General features: G+C 37.7%; 1 protein-coding gene across 5 annotated transcripts in view; it reads right to left on the bottom strand.

The window, feature by feature from the left end:
* The window catches only part of tln1 (talin 1), a 178,761-nt gene that overhangs the window by 104,949 nt on the left and 49,483 nt on the right, over positions 1-24,329 (bottom strand). For all 5 annotated transcript variants that reach the window (XM_039759572.1, XM_039759574.1, XM_039759576.1 and 2 more), the window contains exon 2: positions 9,988-10,043. The gene's annotated coding sequence lies outside the window, so the exon portion shown is untranslated. The remainder of the gene's footprint in view (positions 1-9,987; positions 10,044-24,329) is intronic.

Raw genomic sequence — 24,329 nt, 5'->3', positions numbered from 1 at the left:
GATTTGTTATTCGAGGACTGCATTTTAGGCAAATCATTTTTGTGTCTTTTACAGTATTTTTTCTGAATATTCTTATTCATAAATATTCCTTTGTGGACTGGTTTCTGCAAGCCAAAGGTTTTCTCCTTTCCCTTGTAACACATATTGATATTTTAGGACATTTAAGGTTATTTTTGAGTCTTAAACACTTTCAGATCTGCATAGGCCAAAGCAGTCCAGTAGAGCTGAGGTTAATCCCATTGGCATGAGGTCTTTCCCAGACAGGCAAAGGAGGTGTGGTCTTGCCATTAAAGCATTTTGCAGACCTCTCACAACTTTCTTGTATGATTCTGGCTCTAAATCACGACAATCAAAAATCGATGGCAGGGGAATGTAGGAAGCAGATCAGTAAAACAAAAAAAGTTTTTTTGAAAAGTATCATAAAAGTGTAGCTCTGTTGTTGAAACAGCCTGTTATAGTAGATATCACTTGTCAAATATCTCAAGTGTGTGTAAGTGCACTCTGTGTTGACCTGGCATTTAGTCCAAAGCTGTTTCCTGTCTTGGAAAGCAAAAGTAGTAGACTGTCAAACAGCGTTGAAAGCTAAAGTAAAACTCTGTAAAAAAATTTGGCTGGATGTAAAATTGAAAATCTGGACATCTATTGGCCCCTAGCCAACAATTGAATGGCTGTGAAATGTACATCTATTTGTAACCCTTTGAAATACCAAGAAACTATTGAAGGATATTTCAGTACTTCAAAAATCATGACTATTGCACTGCCTCAATAAAATTCTACTAAAAATACAGTGAGAAAGACAGTGAGAGACAGAGAGATAAAATCTGCTTCAACAGAAACCACTCCTCCATGACAGGATGTTTGCAACAGGATGTAGCTGTTCAGCCCTTTTAATTGCTATAAAGGGGCTCTTGAAGGAAGAAGCCTATTCTTTGAATATGTAGTAAATAAGTGAAAAGGTCGTTTGCTTAGAAAAACTACATCCCTTCTTCACATAAAATAAAGCAGAACTGCTGGAAATACATGTCCATAGGTCGCCTATGAAGAAAGCCCAAAAGTGCACAACTTTTATTACCGATAAACAAATGAACTCTCAGCTCTGACCTCCATAATAGCTCAAAGTGACAGAACCTCAAATGCTCTGAAAACTGAATAACATGAACCACCAACTGAAACAATATAGTTGAAATCAAATGAAAGACAATGTTGCTTAAACTCCAAGATCTGGTGTTTTACTGCCTGAATGGAAAGTGCAGCTCTTATGAGGACTTGAAACATGAGGAAAAAGGCTAGTATCCTAGCACTTCATGAGGATACTTTCAGAAGTCACAATTTTGTAGATTTTAGAATAAGACAAACTAGCCATTCCACTACATCATGCTGTAAACTTTGTACATAAGTTAAAATAGAAAATGAGAACATTTAAAAACACTAATACAATAGGGGCCCTCAGAGTCAGAAATAAACATAAAATGGATACACAGGCAGATTGGGTTGATGACAGCCACCAGGTACATTTGGAAAGAACATAATTCCCTGCAATTATATAAATATGAATAGATCAAAAGATCAGTTTTAGTTCATATCCAAAATTATGTCAATCTGAACAAAACAGTAAACTGTTAAAAAGAAGAGGATACTACATATAGATTCTAACCCATGATATTTAACAACAGCACTCTCAACAGAATAAGGCTGTTTAGTTAACTGAGGGGAAAGGAAGAACACATTTAGTTGATTTTTTATGAATCATTCATCCTTTAGCATTATTCCATTCATCTGTGCTATAAGACCTAAATCAATATGACAAGCTAAGGAAGCATCAAAAGAGAGGCATCTCTATGGTGCAGGAAGTCGGTCACATATTATTCTTAAAAATTACTGATCTGCTAAATGTTTTTAGATGTAGCCTGTACTGTGTTTTAAGTTTACTTTGTACACATTTTTGTCTGGTCAATCTAATGAATGGGCTGAGAGGATAGAAGCATATATCAGTCCTTAACTAATGTTTTCATGGAATGTGTCGCACTTTGAGAACAAGATGAGTAATGGGTATTATTAAAGCAATGAAATAATTCAAAACCATTAACAGATACTTGTATGCTTCTGTTCAGCCCAGTATTCAAGCAGGATGGACATGCAATCGTATCAGTTAATAGTATGACTAAGTTTTTGAAATTGCTGGTTTTCGAAAGTCTGCGACATATAGGTGCAGTTCACTAATCATCAGCATAAACTGATACTGCTATGGTCCAGCAAGGATTATTGCTCTGGCTTAAGTTTATTTTTGTAACTTGTTAAGTTTCCATGTTTAATTACTTCTACTGTATTCGTTATTTTATGTAAATATGCGTTTTTCTTTGATTGCTTTTTCTTTAAATATATAATTTGTAAATATTATGTTTCTGTGTATCGTGTGAAATTCTCTTATGCTACTTGTGCTTTGTGGGTGGTACCCCAAAGAGGCGGGGCCACCCTGACATCAGCACTCCCAGGATTCCTCTCTGGGTATTTAAGCTAGATAAAAAGAGAGCACAGGAGTAGTGGACTGAATTCTTGTGAAGACATTGTGAATACTGTTTATCTTGTTGGATTTACTGGTTTTGATCTTTCTCCAGCCAGAAGAAATTAAGCTGACAACCTGCTATTTCTCTATTCACTTTGAAGCGAGTAACATCATTAACATGCAGTGGGACACCTGTCCTTTATCACTGGCACTGGTGAAAAGCGAACTGCCATGAGTTCGGCCAATTCACAGAAATGTTCACAACCTTTGCCAAATGACACAAAATGCATTGTAGTCAAAGGTGAAGGAGGAACTGAGCTAGTTTTGAGTAGATTATAATAGTACAAATTGTCTTTTAAGTGTCCCTGAGGGCTAGGGAAGCATCTGCTGGACCAATTATACTGGTCAAAAATGTTACCCGAGCTGTGAGGCAACAATGCTAAACAAAACATCTCTGTGACTCAAATAGTGAAAGATGAACAGCAGACAGAACTATAAGCAGGAACAAAATACAAGGGAAAAAAAATATATATAAAGCATTGCTGTGCTCACACAGTCCTAAATTGGGATACACATTAGCTGTGTTTCACTGAAGTAGCTGGAACATCTTTCTTGTTTTGATCTATCTGTGCAGATGCTTCACTCATTTTTTCTTCCACCGAGAAGATAGAAATGCCTTGTAAGTAGTAATAAATCATTTGTTATTGTTTTTATTATATATTTTATGGGGTTTCATTATTTTCTCAAAAATGACTTTTTAAGGCTTGTGTTGATTTATGTCTGTGATACAAGTCTATTATATTATTGCGACTGTTACTGAGTGCGCAAGCACACATTGCTCAGTGGCAGTACTGTACTCATAATATTCTCATTAAAGTCAACTAATGTACAAATCAAATGTAAATACTGAAAGTTTTGCAAATTGGCTAGAGTACCAATAAGTCGAGACATCACACATGGCAAAGCCGATTTGACAGTGACCTTACAGTACACATGCTTTAAAGTTCTGTGCATGGTTGCTGCAGCTCTGTGATATCACGCAGGGCTCACAAAGCATCATGGACCTATGAGAATAAAAAAGTTAGTCTAAATCAGCCCCATGGCGAATTTCAAAGAAAATATTTGGTGCGATCACCAGCAAACACAACATATCCCCTGTGGAAAACAGTAGTCAGCACCTCTAAAACTGCAAGGCATCCTAAAGAAACTAAATGGTGTTCCAAGTTACCTCATTCAATTATCTTTACCAGTCACCAATTAATATACTGTAAGAAATCCATATTGTTTACCTTCACAATGTTAACCATGTCACCGTAGTGTGCTTGGATTTTTAAAACACATTATGATAAAACTTCTAACAGCTAATGTTTAAACATAAAACCTAACGAATTCTAATCCGACTCTTGAGTACAGTTCATCTAATGTGCTTACTGCATGACTTTGCACTGGTAATCATTTATGCTGTAATGAAATTCGCAAGGCAGTGGTGATGTTGTATAGAGGTGTAAGGTCAAAACTTAGTTTCTGAAAACTGATATAATTATTGGTTTATACACTGTAAAACATCTCACATCTAAAATGCTCTAAATTAAAATTAAAAAATATGAAAGATACAGAACAATACCTGAATACTTGAAAATGACCTTAGGATAACTTAAAATTACTTTTAAACAAAGAAAAGCATTTTTTGATTACTTCAAAGAGTTTAGCCTAGTTCATCCGTTTTAAGAAGAGAGTAAATATAAATCTAATTTCTTTAATTCTTTACATTTAGAACTTTATAATGTTGTATTTTTTCAGTTTTTATACCTCCCAGGTACAATAAATTAATTGAACATACTCTGTTCTGCAAATAATGAAATACATTTTCATCACTGAGGTAAAGACATAACGGTTTTCATTCAACAAATATTCATTTTAATTTGCAGCAATATGCACGCACGCACACTGAACAAACATATCCTAATCCAGAGGCATTCACTTACAGCTCATATTCAAGCCGCCTCAGTAAAGCTTTGGAAGGTGTTACAGAACTACAACCTCTTCCACAAGTGTTGTTACTTAATAAGGAGAAATTTAATAAGGTGCAGAACAAACAAATCTGAAACCTTTCTTTTTCAACACATACCATTTTTCATTTAAACAGTCCGCTTTCGGTATTTGCTGCTTGGAGTGAAAAACAAAGAAGTATAAAGTACATACAACACAGAAATGCATTGTTAGGTTTATTTTGTTTGGTTCATCATTCAAAAGAGGTGTAGTGTCTTTGCATAATATTAAATAATTACTTTCTTAAATATATTTATGCATTTGAAAAAAAATCTCCAAAAGCACTGAGGTGATTAAATCCTTAGCAGATCTCTCAGTATTCAGTACTATTAAAGGAATCCTCCTTCTACTGCGCCATCAGGAAATATCATTGTGCAAAGACTGATTTAATTCTATTTTCTCCATGTACATATCTCTTACCAAAACACACATAAGATCAAAAAAATATGCAATTATTCTGAATCAATTAATTAACCTTTAAAGCTTACAAGTATTACAAGCAAATCTAGCTTCACAGTCACTCTTACATCAGAATATATTCATAACACTCTCTGCGTCGTACCTCAAATGATATGCATGTTTCTTGCTATTTTTAGCCCTCTGTTTAATTGTTGGTTTGAACTTTTGTTTTGATTTGACATCTAGGCAACAACTGTGTAGGACTTACACAAATAGCTCAAGTGATACTTTATACCATTGTCATCTCTCGATGCCTGCTCATGATACCTCCAAGGTATGAACGACCTACAATGGTTGATATGATCAACATAGAGCTGTTACAAGATTTCACTTCAAGTATGAAAATCCTATTATTGTAAACTGCAAGACCTTCTTGAATGGTAAACTTGCTTCTCTAGGGAAGGTTTGAGATATCAATAATAATAATATAATAATACCATGTCTTAATAATAATAAAACATTTTATTTTTATAGTGCCTTTCCCATGCTTAAGGTGCTTGTCTTATGTCCTCAGTTTTGTTTAATATGTCATATTTTTGACAACTAAAATATACAGAATGCTGAGCAGTCACTGGTGATCTATGGGTAATGCTTGGTCCACCTAGCCTGGCCCTAATGATCACAGAATAAGTAAAGAGCTTGTTGCATACAAAAAGATGAGAAAGATATGCCTCACACTTAAATAAAAGTAGACAACTCCCACCCCTTAACCCCCTGTGTTTCACTCCAGCATAATTCTGAATCTGGCTAAACCAAAAAAGTTTTTCTCCGACTACAGTAGCGCAGCTGCCTTGCCCTACCTGGGGAGTAAGATTTAGCTGACTACTACAGAATGGCTCCACACTTTGAATAACCCTAGTTGCAGTACATTTCCTTTTCTTGTGTCCGTCATTTATCCCAGCAGATAATGGCTAGTCACATCACCACGTACTGAAAGCATCATGATGCTCCAACATTGATGGACTGAAAGCCAGAAGTCTACGTGACCATCATCATCAAGTCCTTCCATGAAAACCCTAAATACAAAGAGGACTGTTAAATTTATGTTAGGTAGATTTCCCAGAGGGGACTCGGCGGTCTCATGGTCTGGAATCCCTGAAGATTTTATTTTTTTTCTCTAGCCGTCTGGAGTTTTTTTTTTTGTTTTTTCTGTCCACCCTGGCCATCGGACCTTACTTATTCTAAGTTAATTAATGTTGACTTATTTTATTTTCTTACTGTGTCTTTTATTTTTCTATTCTTCATTTTGTAAAGCACTTTGAGCTACATTTTTTGTATGAAAATGTGCTATATAAATAAATGTTGTTATCAGTTTAGCTGCTAACTTAAGTAATGATTTAAATAAATAATTTGTCACAGATCCTTATGAACCATGTAATGATCTGTATTAGCAAAGATGGTTTGCTACTTTGGAATTCCTGGTGAGATGATTATATATGACAAACAAAACTGCTACTGGCTTTTATGCTGGGCTCACACTACACAATTTTACAACCAACTTTCTATTTAAAACCAACGTCAAAATCCGCAGACTGAAAGTTAAGGGCGAACAGTTCAGCAATGTGTCTGAGCCACTTTTAGAGCTGTCTTGGATATATCAGTTTTTTTTAAAAGCATGAAATTATCAGCACAAAATCTTACAGTACAGGCAACTAACAACAAGTAATGAGAACAAAGGTGAGCAACAGCAAGTTAAAATGCGCAAGACGAAATGAGACTGCCAAGGAGTAAAATAATGCCAAAATGACACCGAGGGAGGCATCTCGATGGCATGTTTAGACACAAGAAACAGAGAAGTTGAGAATACTCTGGCAAGATGCTTTCCGCATGTCCCATCCCAACTACTTTGTAATTCATTAAAAGCGGCAGTTCCAGGCACTAATTAAACTAAAATTATTTGCTACATTTTCTTGTTTTTGTGGAAAGGAAACCTCAAGATGTCTCCAAGTTGCACTATTTTTACAAAACAAACATCCATCAATTTATCCATTTTCTAATACATTAATCTGGTTCTTGTCACAACAGGACTCGGCACAAGTCAGGACTCAACACTAGATGGAGTGATGACTCACAGTAGAATGCACTCATGCTTACATCCACCTTCAATCATCATGGGCCAATTTAGACTTGCTAATTAACCAAATACCCACTTTTCTTGGGTGTATAGGGTAAACTGGAGTGTCCAAACCTTAAAGACACAGGAAATCAGCGCACCCCACACTGCCAGCACCTGGGCCGATATCTGAACTCACATATTTGCAGCTGTGGGGCAGCACCACTAACTGCCATGAGACTATTTAGATTAGGCAAACATTGCACAGTATGTAAATACAAATCTGCATGTGCATTTTTCTGTAATGTCCTGCATCTAATAGTTTTCTTAAAATGGAATACTTTGCAAGCTATAAAAACAGTCCATTTTACTGATTTAATTTTTATCTGCAAAAAGGGACATAATCAAATTCAAGAACTTTAAAGCAGGACAAAGATGAAAATGGAAACCCAAAACTATTAGATGATTGGGAGACTACAGTATTTCATTTTCCAAACTGACTGGAATGTGTTCAGTGAGAACAAATCAGGCTATAACCTGTCAGTGCAATTTGTATCTGTTTTGCTGACAATTTACCAAGAAACATCTTTTTAAAAATAGTAAGACATGCGTTGTATCATAATTTCAATGGCTTATAAATAATATAATTGTCATTTTCAGGCAGGATCCTATAAGGATGAAATGTACAAAATGCAAAACGGAAGTGGAATTAATCCAGTGCCATGGTGTTGGTTGTACATCTTTAGCAAAGTCTGGGTCTCTGGATGCGAGTAAGCCAGTGATCACATCACAGGATACCTTTGAACATCACTGTCTATTCATCCCTTCGTAACAGTTTGCACACCCATCCATAAACTTGTGCTCTCAGTAGGGCAATTCCTATGACACAAACATTATAAGAGTTCCATTTTGGTTTTAAAATAACAATGAATTCAGCTTTAGACAACTAAAGTCATCAGATCTCACATCAAACAAGGAGCTATAGGATGATACGAACCATCTACTTGGAGTACAGACACACCATCATCTAATGTATGGGACACATTTGAGTTAACAAGGTAAACATTCCCATTCCATGGACTATTCTGGGCATAAATGGTGGACTACCTTGCCATTAAAGTAGGTGTATCTTATACTGCATGCAAAATGTTTTACTTATTTAAAAAACATATTTAAATGTAATTAAGCCAACTACTCAAGTTTACCTAGATACACAGAATTACAAAAACAACATATATATAACAATGCATTAGATAAACAGAAAATTGTGTTAGCAGTGTAGTTTTGTAACACCATTAGAAAGTAGGCAACAGGTGATGGTGCAGAGGTTCACATTCAGGAAAGCACTTTGAAGTGACTGATAACCAAATTCAGTCGTTTGCATGCGCTGTGTGTTACGTGAAAATTTTGTTTTGTTTTAGATATTACTATAAGAAGCTTTAATAATTTTAAGAAAAAAGTCTATATATGAAGAGTATATAACATATACTACAGTATATATCTTGTTTCTGCTTGCTTTATTTATTCTCATTTATCTGTTTTGGCTTACAGTTTATGTACTCTAACAAAAGCTTGTATACAATTACAATATATCATATTCACAGTTCTGCGGTGGGTTGGCACCCTGCCCAGGATTGGTTCCTGCCTTGTGCCCTGTGTTGGCTGGGATTGGCTCCAGCAGACCCCCGTGACCCAGTGTTCGGATTCAGCGGGTAAGAAAATGGATGGATGGACATTCACAGTTCAAATGAACCAGGTGAACTCATAATTCCATTTTGAGTCCCATTGCCAGTTAAAGATACACCCAAACAAGCACTATGAACGTCATCATTTTATTTGTACTATTTTTTTTAATCTTTAAACAATTTATCTCTTTAAATTATTTTAAAGCATTATAGTCAACATATTTATTGTTTTAAAACATGTACATAAAATGAAAATGTCACACACCTAATTAGGAAAGATACTAAAGATGGTTTAAGAATTGATGGATAGATAACCCAACATATTCTGACCCAGGCAGTAGACTACAGTGTTTATCAGAAGTTTTATTCTGCCAGAAAAATGTTAAAAAGAACTGAACAATACAAACTGAAGGAAAAACGTTCAAATATTTAGCCATCGAGTCTCAGAAAAACCTTTTTTTTTTTTTTTTATATAGACTCATCAGATTTTTACTAGTCTTGTCCCAGCAAGAACAGACATGAGATTAAGAACAAACCAGGTGCTTACATCAATATATACACATTCTTACATGGAAACCTGTAATCACGGCCAATCCCTTCAGGGTACAGCAAAAGATCTCAGCAATCTTACATTCACAATAAAAATTAGAGTGTGCAGTGTACTACTTGGGCATTTCCATATAATAGGTAATTAAGAAGATGTGCATTTTACTTTAATACATATTTACAAAAGAGTATTCACTATAATTGTCTAGAAAGTCATCACATCAAAAAGCAGCATGTTAAAGTCACCACTGCGGACTTGAACAGTGTTGCTGTGCACTTTCTCTTCAAATAATGTTCACATAAGCAGTTTATAGCAGTGAAAGCTGTTTTATACGTCCTTTGTTCAGTTCAAAAGGAAACTTTCATATTTTTGGTTTACTTCACCTGTCAGGATAATTAAACTAATTTATATGCACTTCTCTGTATATTTTCTGCACCGGCTTTACCACTTAGGGCTCACAGGAAGCATATCCAAGTAGCATCAGGTACAAGTAAATGTAACTGGTACTGTGAGGCAGCAGTGCCTACTACATGTCAATTAGTAGAATAAGTTTACTAGGAAATCTAAAATGTAATGAGAACCATTGGTTTTCTGAAATGCAGCTACAAATATTAAAAGAAATATTTACATTCAATATTGCAGTTTTCTTCTCATTCACTATATGGCTTCTAGTTAAGAAAGAAGGATTTACCTGATTAAAATACCCTTTCAGGGACAGCCAGTAATACAAAGTACTCTTTGGGGCACCTTGAAAAGAAAAGGAAGAAAGAAGATCTGTTAATTTGCATGTACACACATAAAATATCACAAGCACTTCAATATCTTAATATACAAGGCAATACACATTAGTTGCCACCAATTCATTTTACAACCTGCTTATCCAGTTCAGCATCACAGGATGCCCGAGCCTATTCTGCTGGCAAAGTAATGTACTTCCTAGTGATCCACAGATGCCACCACATAAGGAATTACACCTGTTACACAATTTATTGGTCTTTACGATTATTTACTTCAGGTCACCTAATTCCTAATGACTGCAAAAGCCTTCTTCTAACCATCACTGTCCTTTGTCAGTTAAGGTACCATCCATTTCGTGTCAGGCTGGAAAACTATCATCATAATAACCAACAGGTTAGCCAAGTCAGAGTCACTCAAGTTTCTGAACAACTGATGACTGCATCACTGAGGTATCATTGGCTTGCTGTTGTAAAAAGTAAAATCTTCGATATCACTATGATCTGACTCTATCTGGTCATCCTTTTTCATTTGTTTGCTGTGTTGGCGTCTAGTGGTGGTCACACTTATCGGCAATAAGCAAATATAGGCTGGTTGTCACCCACAATGGATTGAAACTTCTTTTTGTTTATAATTTGTTTATTTTTTGGATAAAATACAGTAGACTTCTCTGCATGCCTAGAAATGGCATATGATAACTAAGTGAAACTAGCATTAGAGCACAGATAGAACTAAGATGGATTCTTGCACCTGTTGCTATTTTATAAAGCACAGAACAAAAACCTAACAACACATTCCTATTGTGGCCACAGCAAGCTGGACCTGCTGTATTCAAATGTTAGTCTGGACAGCTCTGACCATCTTACTGCCATCTACAAGCCTGTTGAGAGCAGCAGCTCTGCAGTATTCAAGCCAGACGTTCTTAAGTGTCTTTGGGGCTTGTTATTTTATTTTTATTTTACATTTTTGTAGTTTGTTATATTATTTATATATTTCTTCTCCCTCTCTCTCAAGATTCTGTAACGTTTAAATACCCCCTTGGGGATAAATAATCTCTCTCTATTAAAATGTATAATGAACAAACATATTACAGCATGGAATACTGGGATATTTATGGTGCAACTAGAGAATCCAAACATGTTTCTACCCTGAGCCAGCAGGATCAGATTAGTGACAACAGTGACAACACTAAAATGGGCAGGAATTCCAATTTGCAGGGCAATGAAAGGAATTTGAGCAGTAAAACAAGAAAAGAGCTCTTTAGGGAATGTTAGCAGTCTTGAAGGTACAAAGCTGTCAGTCCTCGGCAAAGCTGTCAGATCACAGAGCTACAAGTGGATTACCTGCAGAGCACAAAATTTTAGGTTGAACTTCGACTGCTCACTTTACTGTTAATCACATGGACAACAGCTTCTAACCAGCATTTTGCCAGATGTACTGTGTAGGGCTGCAAAATCCCCTTCAATTGTATCATGTAAAAAAAAAGTTTAAAGTGGACTCGTTAAGCACTTCTACTGGCTACTTTAGACTATGACTTGATTTCTGAACACAGCAAGCACAAGAGAGGACTCACCACTGGATAGGAGCCAGTTCAGTGCTGTGCATACCTACAGACACAGAGCCTTACTCACATCAAGCCCATTTAGGAGTTCAGAACCAAAATAACTTGCATGTCAGGATGTGGGGGTGAAAGATCATTCACTAAGGATAATTTTATTTGTAACCTTGGTCAGTCCAAGAATACAAAATATGGCTACATAGTTTGCTGCACACAGAGAAATTGATTTTAAAAGTTGGGGAAAATGGAGATTAAAGTAAAAACTTAGGACTAGACACTCTGTGGTCATTAATTGTACAGGTTTACTTGATGAATTCAGTTTTTGGGCACAGGCCTATACAATGAGCAATGTAATACCTAAGGATAAACTAGTTATACTATCATGTGTGTTCAGGGCACTTTAGTTTTTATACTGTTTATAAATAGAAAGAAATACCATGAAAAAGCAGAGAGGCTGTACAGACTGAAATTGGTAATTGGACAGCACACCTAGGAAACAGCTCTCATGACAGGAGACTTAACACCAGTAAAATGAAAAACTCAATGCATAATACAGATTTAAGAAGAGTGCATTTTTTTCACCCTTCATGTCTTGCCTTTTTCTTTAATCACTCAGTTTTTACTCATTTCACAGTGTCCCTATCAGTTTTATACCTACGTATGTGCAAAATCGCAACAAACAACACAGAGCATTCAGTTTTAAAATGTATACTTATCTAAAGATCAAGTTTAAACAAAAACACTTGCTTCTGCTTTATAAAGCATATGATAAATCTTGGTGGACATAAATACCTGTACAATATTACTGTTAGTGGTATTATAATGCTAATTAATCGGATTAATAAGGCTCCACAAAAATAAAACGAGTCCCAGCACCTTCAGGAAGATCACACTGAAAGATATACAAAAAATAGGTATTATATTTAGTTTTATTAGCCATTTTTCCACAAACATAAAATGTAAAAGAAAGTTTAAATTTGGAAAAAATCTATAAATCAAAATATGTTTGTGATGGAATATCAAAAAAAATACTAAATCAAATCACAGGTGACAGAATTACAGTAAAGGAGAAAAAGGTAAGCAGTGCTAATTTTTTTGTTGAAATAACAAAAGAAAAATGAAAAAAACACAAACTGTGCCTTTCACAATTATAAGGTATTTGCTGAGATGTCACCCACTGCAATCAGGTCCCAATCCAGGTGGTTTGTTGTGTGGTGGGCGCATGCTCTCAACAATATATAGTCACAGGTACTGCTGAGCTCTACAGAGTTGAGCGGCTTGATCAAGGGACGTGGCAAGAACTCAAATGAAAAGCCAACCTTGTAGAAAACTGAAAACCTTGCCCTGAAGGGCACAAGTCTCCAGTGAAATCCATCTACTGTTTCTTCCAAAGTAGTTCCAGTGCCCTGCAGCAATTATTTTAAAGTAGGAGTGGTATTGTGAACTAGCCCCATTATTTATAAAATCACTTTAAACAGAATGCATCATTTTAAACACAACTCAGCATACTGCAACCTACAGCTATGATTTTTAGGTGGGAGTTAAAATTAAAGATGCTATACCATACCAGCCTGCTTAATAATGAGCTGTGATGAGGGTGCTCAGGGCTATTCCACCAAGCACACTGCAGGAACAATCCTTGGACAGGGTGCCAATCCTGGGTGAACACACTCACACACACACACACCACATATGGGCCAATTTAGTGTCATCAAATTGCCTAATCTGGACATCTTTGGACTGTAGTAGGAAACCATAGAACTCGGAAGAAACCCTTGCAGACACAGGAAGGAACAAGCAAACTCAAAGCAAGGCGGACCTAAGACATGAAACCTGGTCTCCTTCTTGCTTCCCTAAAATTAAATATCTATTACCTAATCTAAAATGAAAATATGCCTAGATGAAGAAAAGCTACAACAATTTTTAGCACACACTCCAGCCTGCAGAGCTCAGAGCTTTGCAATGATGGTTTTGTTCATTACATGTTCATTTCATTTGCTGTACACTTGCAAGTCAGGTTGATTTCATCATCTTTATTTGTAAAGAAACAACATACTTGCTGGATTTTCATTCTAAATTATCTTTTAATATACTTTTTCTCAATACAATTTTATCTACAAATAAAACTAGATGCACAGTTCATGACTTCTAGAGTGCAAAACTCCAAGAATTCTGAATTTGCAATTACAGCCTTATGGGTGCCCAGCCAGAAGCATTTTTATCAGTTTGTTGTGTATAGTTCTGCCTTCATTACTCATCACTCCCACCCAAGACAAAATGAGACATACATAACAGTGAGTGTATGAAATTAAGCAGATGTGGAAGTGCCATTCCCTGAGAGTGATGCTGCAAACAGAACATTTTCAACATTAAAAAGATAACTTCTCAGATGGGCAATTTCACAGATCAGGAAAAATATTTTAAAAATCTGTGTTGCTGTAGAGACTATCGTCACTGCTCAAATACCAAACATTTAACCAACAAATATTTCACTGTACCCAAACAGTTTTCCACAAGAAATGTACTGTTTTCCTAAGACCAAACTCATGACTATCTTAAAGTAAGTTCATTCTTGATTCTTAATTATCAAATGACACTTAAAAAAAAAAAAGAATAGTATTCACAACTAAATATTAATGTTCTTTAGTCCATACAACACACACAATGCAGTTATCCCTCCAAGAGAAGCTTCCCTGTTGGATCATGAACAAATGAGCCAGATTCCAACAAGCACACAAAATGGGCACAACTTGCATAATCAGCACATTAATGGCAGGAAAGTAAGAAAGAATAAAGGATTTGCATGAACAGAGGCACACTGTTTCAGACAACACACAGCCCTAAACTCCTGCAAAACAGTCTAACACACAGTAAAGTAGTGATGTTGAAATTACATAATCACCCAGAGTGACCTATGAGATCTCATGAAAGTGCTCCAGCTAAAAATGTCAGGTCTTGCCAGGTTGTCCTTCAAAGCACCGTGTCACATTTAAAGGCGTTTAGTCAGTTACTGTGTCTGGAATGATACTAAGCGTTCCATTCAGATTCATTCAGTGTTTCACCGCCTCTAAGAGGAAAGTCATTTCCTGTTTCCACAAGCAACAAGTTCCTTAAAAGGAAATTTTATCTATGACAAGGGATGCAATTTAGGGTATTACACTCTTCTGTGCCCACATTGCAGTTTGCAATTATAGATCTGAAAACCCAGAGAGCCAAATGCATGATGCCAATTTCTCAAAAAATATAAATAGTAGAATTCAATAAAGAGCTGCTTTCCGATTTAATGTAGCACCCTTGTACAATTTTATTAAGACCATAATGAAAACAAATTCCTGTAATTTAAAACTTCCAATCAAAAGGTTTGTTTAATGTATGCTTTCTTTTGAAAAATTCTAGTCCATTCCAACTTTCAACACACACACACATAGACATCTCCACCCACAGAGAACAAAAAAACACTACAATGTATAAAAAGAAATAAAGCGTAAAAAGCATATAAAGAGCTGACATCTGTAAGAAAAATACCCTCACTAAAAATCTGTCTCTCAGATTCCTTTAGGGTTTTTGATAGGCACACTTGTTTGAAGTACTGGCACAGCAGCATAATGGATAAAGCCTCATCTTTCTTTCTCCTTATTTGTTTATAAATCCCCACTGCCCATCAAACTTTGGTTTTGAGTCTTTACTAGACGTGTCAGAGGCAAAACAGAAAGAAAAAAAGATACCCACGACATACTGAAATGAAAATACATCTATACTGGCCTGGAAGCCACTGTGGATACCCCAGATAGCACCTCATGATATTATTGATACATAGGGCCGAGTTATACTTCACGCTCAGAATGCGTACGCGCCCACATCATGGCTGCCACGCGTTCCCAGCGTCCTCTGAACAGGTCCTCAGAAATTAACGCGACGCTGTGCGCGAGTTGCAGTACCAGCAAAAGTCGGGGCGAGTGTGCTAAAAGTCGGAACGTGACGTCCGAGTCTCTGTTACTATCTACATGTGACAGCAAGCCTCTATGGAGATCCTTCGGGGATCGATGTGCGCGCTTTGCTGTTTGATGAATGGTTCAAAGTGGTGAAGCAAAATACCGACATACAGATGCATTCGTGATGCTTATATATTCAAGCGTCGCATATTCCCGATCGTAATGACACAATACATTTTGAAAGTCTCACATACCATCTTTTGTGCCGTCTATTTTTTATTTTTTTACTTTACCTGCTGTCAGGTCCAAGAAGCTCGAGCGATTTAAAACTGGGATGACGTTACGATGGTCTCCTTTAATAATAGTATACTACGAGGTTAAAGTGGACATTTCGAGATTAAAGCGAAATTTCCACTTTAATCAAAAATACGCCACCGTGTCTTTTATTGTTTTCTCAGTGGCTCAAATAAAGTGCTATACATTATGTTGCCGATGTGAAGTTGCAAAAAAAAAAACAGACAGCACAAAAGATGGTATGTGAGACTTTTAAACTTTTTGGTGTCATTATGATCGGGAATATGCGACGCTTGAATATAAAAGCACCACGAATGCATCTGTATGTCGGCATTTTGCTTCTGCACATCGAAACATTCATCCCGTAGGATCTGCATAGAGACTTTCTGTCACATGTAGATAGTTACCGAACGTAATGACACGATACATTTTAAAAGTCTCACATACCATCTTTTGCGTCGTCTTTTTTATTTTTGCAACTTAACAACAGCAACATAATGTATAGCGTTATATTTGAGCCACTGAGAAAAAAAATAAAGGACACGGTGAAAACGTGTATTTTGTGATTAAAGTGGAAATTTCGCTTTAATCTCAAATGTCCACTTTAACCTCGTAGTTTACTTTATCATTAAAGCAGACCGTCGTAAACGTCATCTGAGTTTTTAATCGCTACGAGCTTCTTGGACCTGACAGCAGCGGAAAGCAGCAATAGATCACCACACAGAACAAATTAAATGTATGATATTCCAACTCTCTGCACATTTAGAATCTTTAGATTTATACTTGATATCACTTTTATGATGAAATGCATTAAAGTGTGTATGTTACATTTTACATGTTAATTTCGTTTAAATAATGAATACTGTTAATTACACACATGGGGGAATAATTACACAAATGGGGGTGTCACGGTGGTGGAGCGATAGCACTGCTGTCTCGCAGGGAGTTACGTTGCTGGTATTTCCTGCTTGTATTCCACACTGTGCTCCGGTTTCCTTCCAAAGATATGCAGATTTGGGGATTTGGTGCCGCTAAAATGACGCTAGTGTATGTGTGTGCTTGTATTCACCTTGCGATGAGCTGAGGCCTCGTCAAGGGACTGTTTCTCACTCGTGCCCAATGCTTGCTGGATTGATGGATTTAATCAGTAAACATCCTTTGTCAGAGATATTGCGGTAAGGTGTCATCAGAATTTAATAGGTGTTCTAGGCAATTCACAACACAGAGAAGCCGAACATGTTCTCACCGTGATAATATCTCGCACTGCCACCTGGTGGATTCCTCCAGTTTTACGTAAAGTACACGAGCAAGTATGAACACTACAACGCTTGCGTAGCAGGAGCATCCGCTGCAGCATGCGTCGCGTCACGTGAAGTATAACTCCGGCCTAAGGCTGATTTACACTTCTGCATGGAGCCCACAATATATACTATTCTGTTGAAAGCAGTTTACACTTTGACACTGCATAGCAGGCACATGCCTGAATGCTAGTGGGCTGTGATTGCAGCATGCAAGAAAAGCAAACGATCCATTTCTGGTTTACATTCTATGCGTAAAAAAAAAAAAAAAATCACAGTGACCAAAACCAAGTGAATGTTACTGGAGCTTCAAATGATAAATTGTGAAAAGCAAATGACCTGCCTGGAACTAGAAAGATTGTGATGCTGGAGATGACAGTGTGTTAGACTATAATGAGGCACAGGAAGGGGCTGCCATCTGATTGCCTTTGTAGTGTTGTGGAGAGCTATTGCATAAAAATGCATTTTTTTTTTAAACTTCTTTGACAAGTCTTTCCTCGATCTGCTCAGTGTTTATTTCAGAATAGTGGAAGATCAATGAAAACATGTTTCAGGAAAAAGGCAGATAAACTGGCCATATGGTCTGCGCAGGTTACTCATTTACTAAGAGTCACAGTTTTAGAGGAGGTGTGCACTGGGCTACAACATAAGCTGGAAAAAGAAGTATAAAGGCCTTTAGGGAGGGTATTGTCTTTTTAACTTCGTTTGTTACAACTGTATACCTCACACCAAAAAAACGCCAAAAAATGAGATGTGAAAATTAAGAAAGGCATCAATAGTAAAGAACACTATATTCTCAAACCATAATAATCCAATGCAGCAAATCAAAGGAGAAGCTGTCCATGTGGAACTGGGCACAAGGCATGAAACCGACCTAGTCAGGGAGCCAGTCTATTGTAGAGCAACCCATGCACACCCAGACTTGTAATCAAACAGGAGTCAGTTTGGAACTGACAACCAACCTAACTTGAACATCTTTGGAGATGTGGGAGGAAAACTGAGTGCCAGAACAAAACATTACATGCACATAAAAAGAAAACATATGCCAATATTTCAACAAAATATAACATTCTTAAGCCCTTTAATTCAAGACTTTATCAACAACATTTGAGGCAAAGCAGGAAACAGCTCTTTATCACACATGTCACACAAACTAGCTTATCAAGAGCAGGGTCTTAGGAAAGCTGAAGCCTGTTGCATTAAACACCAGATGCAAGACAGAAACAATCATTAGAGAGTATATCAGCCCATCGCAGGGTCAACACATATACACACATCAGGTGCCAATCTGACGTTGTCAGTCCACCTAACTGCATGTCTTTAGACTGCGGGAGGAAACCCAAGCACACACATAGGGAGAACATGCAAACTCCACACACGGAGCACCTGGAACGTGCAAGGCAACAGTGCTACAACATGACATGTTACATAAGTTAATACTGTTAGACACTGTTTTATGTAGCCGACCGAAAAGAAAATCTCTAATGGACATGGAAAACAAAACAAAAAACTGTTAAAACAAGCACTTTTGGATTTCAATAACCTAAAAATCACTTTAATCAGCAAGTTCCAATAGCTTTAAACAAATGTGAGATAAAAACAGGGCTAGAATTTCACACAATTGTGAATTACCTTGCATGTCTAGTATGGAGAAAATTGCACTAGTCTTGGCATATCTTCACTAGATCCTTCTGCAAAATACTTGAGACAAATATCAGAGTGAACAAAAATTGTATTTTAATCTGCACCCATTTCTTGGGCAGTAAAGTTAGACAGTGTGGTGTAAGTGGTTAAGGCTTTGGATTTCAGACCCTGAGGCTGTTGGTTCAAACCCCGCTACTGATACTGTGAGACCATGAGCAAGTCATTTCACCTGCCTGTGCTCTAGGTGGAAAACCAAAAAGAAATGTAACCAAATGTATCATAAATTTTATAAGTCCCCTTGGACAAATGTGTCAGCCAAATAAGTAAATGCAAAATAAATAACCAGCTTACCAGGTGCTCATAAGAGTAGACAGCTTCTTAGCCACAGCCCTGTCTTCTTTAAAGACAAAGCTTTGCTGCAGCAGCACACCATGAAGAGCCAATAACAACAAAATGACGATTTTCACAGAAACGTTCTGAAAAAAAACTCACCGTACTTGTAATATTTTTTTTAATCTTAGCTAAGTTGCAATTAGTTACATTTTCAAATCACCAGGTTTAAATGTATGAAAACACGACTTCCATAATTAAGTACATTAAAAAAAGTAGTCATACAAATTGGCAGAGAAACAGGAAGTCAAGCCATAGATGCAAACTAGATTACTAAACTCAACTGAATGCCAAGGCAGAGGTTTGCGAACTGGAGTTATGTGGTTATAAATCCTCTCATAAATTACAGTGGCAAGAAAAAGTCTGTGCCCCCTTTGGAATGACCTGGATTTTATTTTTAATACCTAATGAAAATGTGGGTGACTTCCAACTAAGTAATCAAAACAGACAAGCACAATCTGCTTAAATTAACTTGAAAAATAAAAAAAAAATGTACACATCCACTGTCACAGCTCTCGAGTATTCTAAGAATCTATGTTAAGAGTATCAATTTGTGTTAATGATAAATAAAGCTTACACATGCAAATAAGAATTATATTTCAACATGGCATGTCTTACTAGCAAAGATTTGGCCTAACGCTGAACCCTCAGGATTAACTACAAGGAAGAATGAGGAAGTATTGTCAAAAAACTTTTGCACACATTGAAAACAGTATTATAAGCATGATGTAAACCCCCAAAAACAATGTCTCACACTCCAGTGAAATTCTCAAGCCTGTGCAGGCAAATTTTATACTCAACTGTAATTATATCTTCTATAACACTAGCCATTTCAAACAACTGGTTCTCGTCTACTAGAAAGCCAAGATCTAAAATGATTGTAGTTTGAACTGCATAATAGTCCTCCTTTGCCACCACAATTCACAGGTCAAGAATTCATCAATATCTCATTTAAAATGAAAAAAAAAAAAAAACTACCAGAGACATTCTACTTTTTGTCAGTTCTCCAAAAATATGAAAACCAAGCACAGTCATTGTGTGTGCACACTGCAGCCGTATGAGACACATAATAACACTATACAGTCTCACCTGTAATTTATGTACTGTAAGTGAACACCCAAAAAAAAAAAAAAAAGGTGTATACACCACAATAATAACATGAAAATGTCACACAAAAGACATTCCAGGAATTTCATTTGCATTCAAGCAACACTATGGACTGGTAGACCAGTGAAGTCCCTGCTTTCAAAATTTATTAGCCATTAATGACTAAACAGTTCTGAAATTAAATTATGTTATGTACCACACAATGCAGCACGTTACAAAAGTACTAAAACCAGGACAGCAATATTCCCAATAAATGTATACATTTACACAGATGCATAACTTTGGTATGAATTGTAGAGATCAAGTGGAACAGTGTTTTGAATTTAGTTTAAACATGGTCAGACCGTGTGATAGTCGTTTTAAAATTTGAATTTCGTAACACCTCAAGTGTAACACTCAATGATCGCACTGCATGCTGATTCTGTGTGTGGGGGAAGACAACAGGACTTCATCATAGTAAAATGAACCATGGTTCAAAGCTCATCACCACCAGGAGTGAAAGAGAAGCAGTGGAATGGAACAACATTACACAAAGAGAGCAGGAAACATGTATGATAATACTGTACATTTAAAAAATGTTCATTATTACTGCACAATTCATATGACATTTTGGAACTTGTAAAAGTAATAACAAAAACACTACTGTATAGCTATTAACATTGTGTTTCTAAGGCAATCAAAAACAACATATAAATAATTTCATGTACAAGAATGATCACGATGTACATCTACACCATGCAGAAAACTTGTACCTACAACATTAAATTAAAATGTAAAAAGTATGCTTTAAACAAAACAGTTTAAAATAGAACATATATATGCTGACAAATGCCGTTTCAAGCATATAGTAACAAATCACATGTGACTTAGTGCAACTGTGAAACAAAATAGGCAAGACTTAAAGGTTTACCTGGCTCTGAACATAACATGTTGGCTTCTTTGTATAAGGAGGAGGGACAGTGCCGAGATATTTATGCATGACAGTAACAGCATTTACTTCTATAAAACGTCTTCATACAAAGAATGGCGTTCAAAGTGTTACATCAAAGAGAAAGTTATAAGAAAAGAAAACATAAGATTACGTAAGAATATTAATGAATAAGTAAAAAAGTAAATAAAAACATCTATATGATCTTATAAAGCACAGGTATATAATTAGTAAAGGGGTAGCACCTTTATATACAATGTCATAATGTAAGTCACTATGGGTCTGGTGTTAAGGTTAGATGGCCAGGCAGTCAGAAAAAACAAAACACTCCAGTCAGCTAAAGGAAAAAAAATCTGCAGGGTTCCAAGGCCGAGTACAACAGAAGCAAATCAAAAAGAAAGGCAGACTGGATTTAAAATAATAAAAAAATTAAAAAAAATGTACACAAATAATAAACTACAGTGATAACTGCAGTGGCAAACCTTTGTATAAACTGTGTGAAGGATGGCTGGCCATTTATCCCGGGCCAATACCCCCAAGCCGCCAGGTGGAGCCCTCCTTGCAGCATGGAGGTCCCCAGAAGACCAGCAGGGTATCATGGACAATGGAGGGCTTTTTCGTGCCTTGTGACCCGGAGGTTCGTCATAGGAAGAGCGACTGACTTCCGGGTTGAAGAAAACGTTTACCTGACCCGGAAGTGATTGAGGATCATATGGACTGGGGATTGAGAACACTTCCGGGTCAGGGATTATAAAAGGACTGTGGGAGCTCCCAGACGGAGAGCTGAGCTGGGTGGAAGGGTGGCAACGCGTCTGGGAGCTGGAGGATTGTGTATTATTGATTTATGGTGATTTATATGAGGATTGTGGTGGAGAGGGTGCTTTGTGCACTGTGGCATAAAAATAAAGTCAACTTGAGGACTTTTACCTAGTGTCTGGAGTCGTGGACAGGGGTTCAAGGGAGAGAGAGCGCCCCCTATCGTTCACAGTGGCGTAGTCGGCAGGATACTCTAGCGTCATTTGCAGAGGACCGGAAACAAAAATTTCTGTGGGGAACGAACCCTGAACAGACGACGGAGTCAGGAATCGTCACAGCATCGCCTGAACCCAAAAAATTCCGAGTGCAAAATGGGGAAGAAGGGCAAGCAGAGCAATATCGCCAGCGGGAGTGACCTGTGTGTAATGGCCGACGCTCGGGAGGAGTTAAGGAGCGGCCTTTCAAGTCCGGAGAAACCTCCAGGATTCAACGAGCGCTCTGAGGTACATGATGGGAACGTTATAGAGAATCCTTTTGTTATAACTCACTTTGTCCCATGCATGTACCTCGGAGAAGATCACCTGGAGGCTCCGCAGGGAAAAGAAGACTACCCTGGAGACAACGGCCCGCTCCTGTCGGAACCTGAGCACAGGGGAAAAGACTTCCGCATGATGGCAGCTGACGAGGGACACGGCAGCAAACCAGGTGCATTCTGGGAAGGAGGAGCTCCGCGTCCCGCTGTTTGCGCCTTTGAGCCCGAAGGAACGGACTTGGTCTTTCCGAAGGGGAAGGGGGAGGCGAGCGAGGCATCACTCAACCCACAAGAAGGTAAGGAGGGTCGGAAATAGCTGATCAGGATGTCACAAAAGTATTAAAGACAGACCGCAGTTCGCCGAAGAAGGCAACTCGACCCTCTGAGAACTCCAAGTCCCAGAAGCCTCCATGAGATCCGGCCAGAGCACGTGCCTGAAGCGGGCGTGCTCATTGTCTCCCGGCCGGCAGAGAAGACAGACAAGGAAGTAAGTCTTATGCCGGTCGAAATAAATAATATTGACTTGTGGGAACTCGAGCGCTTGATCGAGCCCGTAAAGAGTTGTTTACATACTGTGAAGGATGGCCAGCCATTTATCCCGGCCAATACCCCCAAGCCGCCAGGTGGAGCCCTCCTTGCAGCATGGTGGTCCCCAGAAAACCAGCAGGGCATCATGGACAATGGAGTTTTTATGCAAAGCCCTGCTGGATGCCGTGGGGGCCACAGGAGGGAGCTGCAGGGAGGACCGAGGGCTTTTTCGTGTCTTGTGACCCGGAGGTTCGTCATAGGAAGAGCGACGGACTTCCGGGTAGAAGAAAATAACTTTTACCTGACCCGGAAGTGAGGATCACATGGACTGGGGATTGAGAACACTTCCGGGTCAGGGATTATAAAAGGACTGTGGGAGCTCCCAGACGGCGAACTGAGCTGGGTGGAAGGGTGGCAACGCGTCTGGGAGCTGGAGGATTGTGTATTATTGATTTATGGTGATTTATATGAGTATTGTGGTGGAGAGTGTGCTTCGTGCACTGTGGCATAAAAATAAAGTCAACTTGAGGACTTTTACCTGGTGTTTGGAGTCGTGGACAGGGGTTCAAGGGAGCGAGAGCGCCCCCTATCGTTCACAACTGTTAACAATGAATACTCTGATGTGGAATAAGTACAGCTTAACGACCACACGGCTAAACAGTGCAAATTACATATGTAGGAATCTGCACAAAAAGAATGTTTAAAGCAGGTTTTGAGTACAGTTGGCAGTTCTGCCACCCACCAAAAGCAAAAGCTACAAAATATTAAATATGCTTACAAATGTATAACCAAAAAAAAACTGTTGGAACCAACAGGTCATAAAAATGTACATCTCATTATTCTCCATAATAACAGTCTGTTACAAAGACAATCACACAGGTAAAAAAAAAATAAAATCTGATCTGAAGGTCTGTCTAGTCTCTGCAAGACTGTTTTGACTGCACTGAGAGTGCCTTTAAAACAAGTGTGCTCATACCGATGACGAAGAAGTTTTAACGCATCCTGTAAGAATGCTACAATGCCAGTCAAATCCATTAAGTAATATCCCAATAAGAAAACACTGATAATTTGCAGGTGGTGAATTCTACAACTGCACATATGCTTATGCTGATTCAGTACTATGAAAGGTTGCAAAATGCAACTCGAAATAGCCATTTATTGATTTTTCTTTCATTCTTAATACTACCCAGCCTCACATTTTGGCTAAAAGGATTATTCTCAATTCTTATTAAGTCTCTAACTTGGAAGTAAGGAGGAGGCTGAGCTGCTGTCAGTCTCCCCTTCCATTAACTTGTACATAAATGGTTACCAGTCTTTGTCTTAAGATATGC

This window comes from Polypterus senegalus, chromosome 7, assembly GCF_016835505.1.
Source record: "Polypterus senegalus isolate Bchr_013 chromosome 7, ASM1683550v1, whole genome shotgun sequence".
Taxonomy (NCBI): domain Eukaryota; kingdom Metazoa; phylum Chordata; class Cladistia; order Polypteriformes; family Polypteridae; genus Polypterus; species Polypterus senegalus.
The sequence above is the reverse complement of the archived record's forward strand: the minus strand, read 5'-3'. Positions and strand labels throughout refer to the sequence as shown.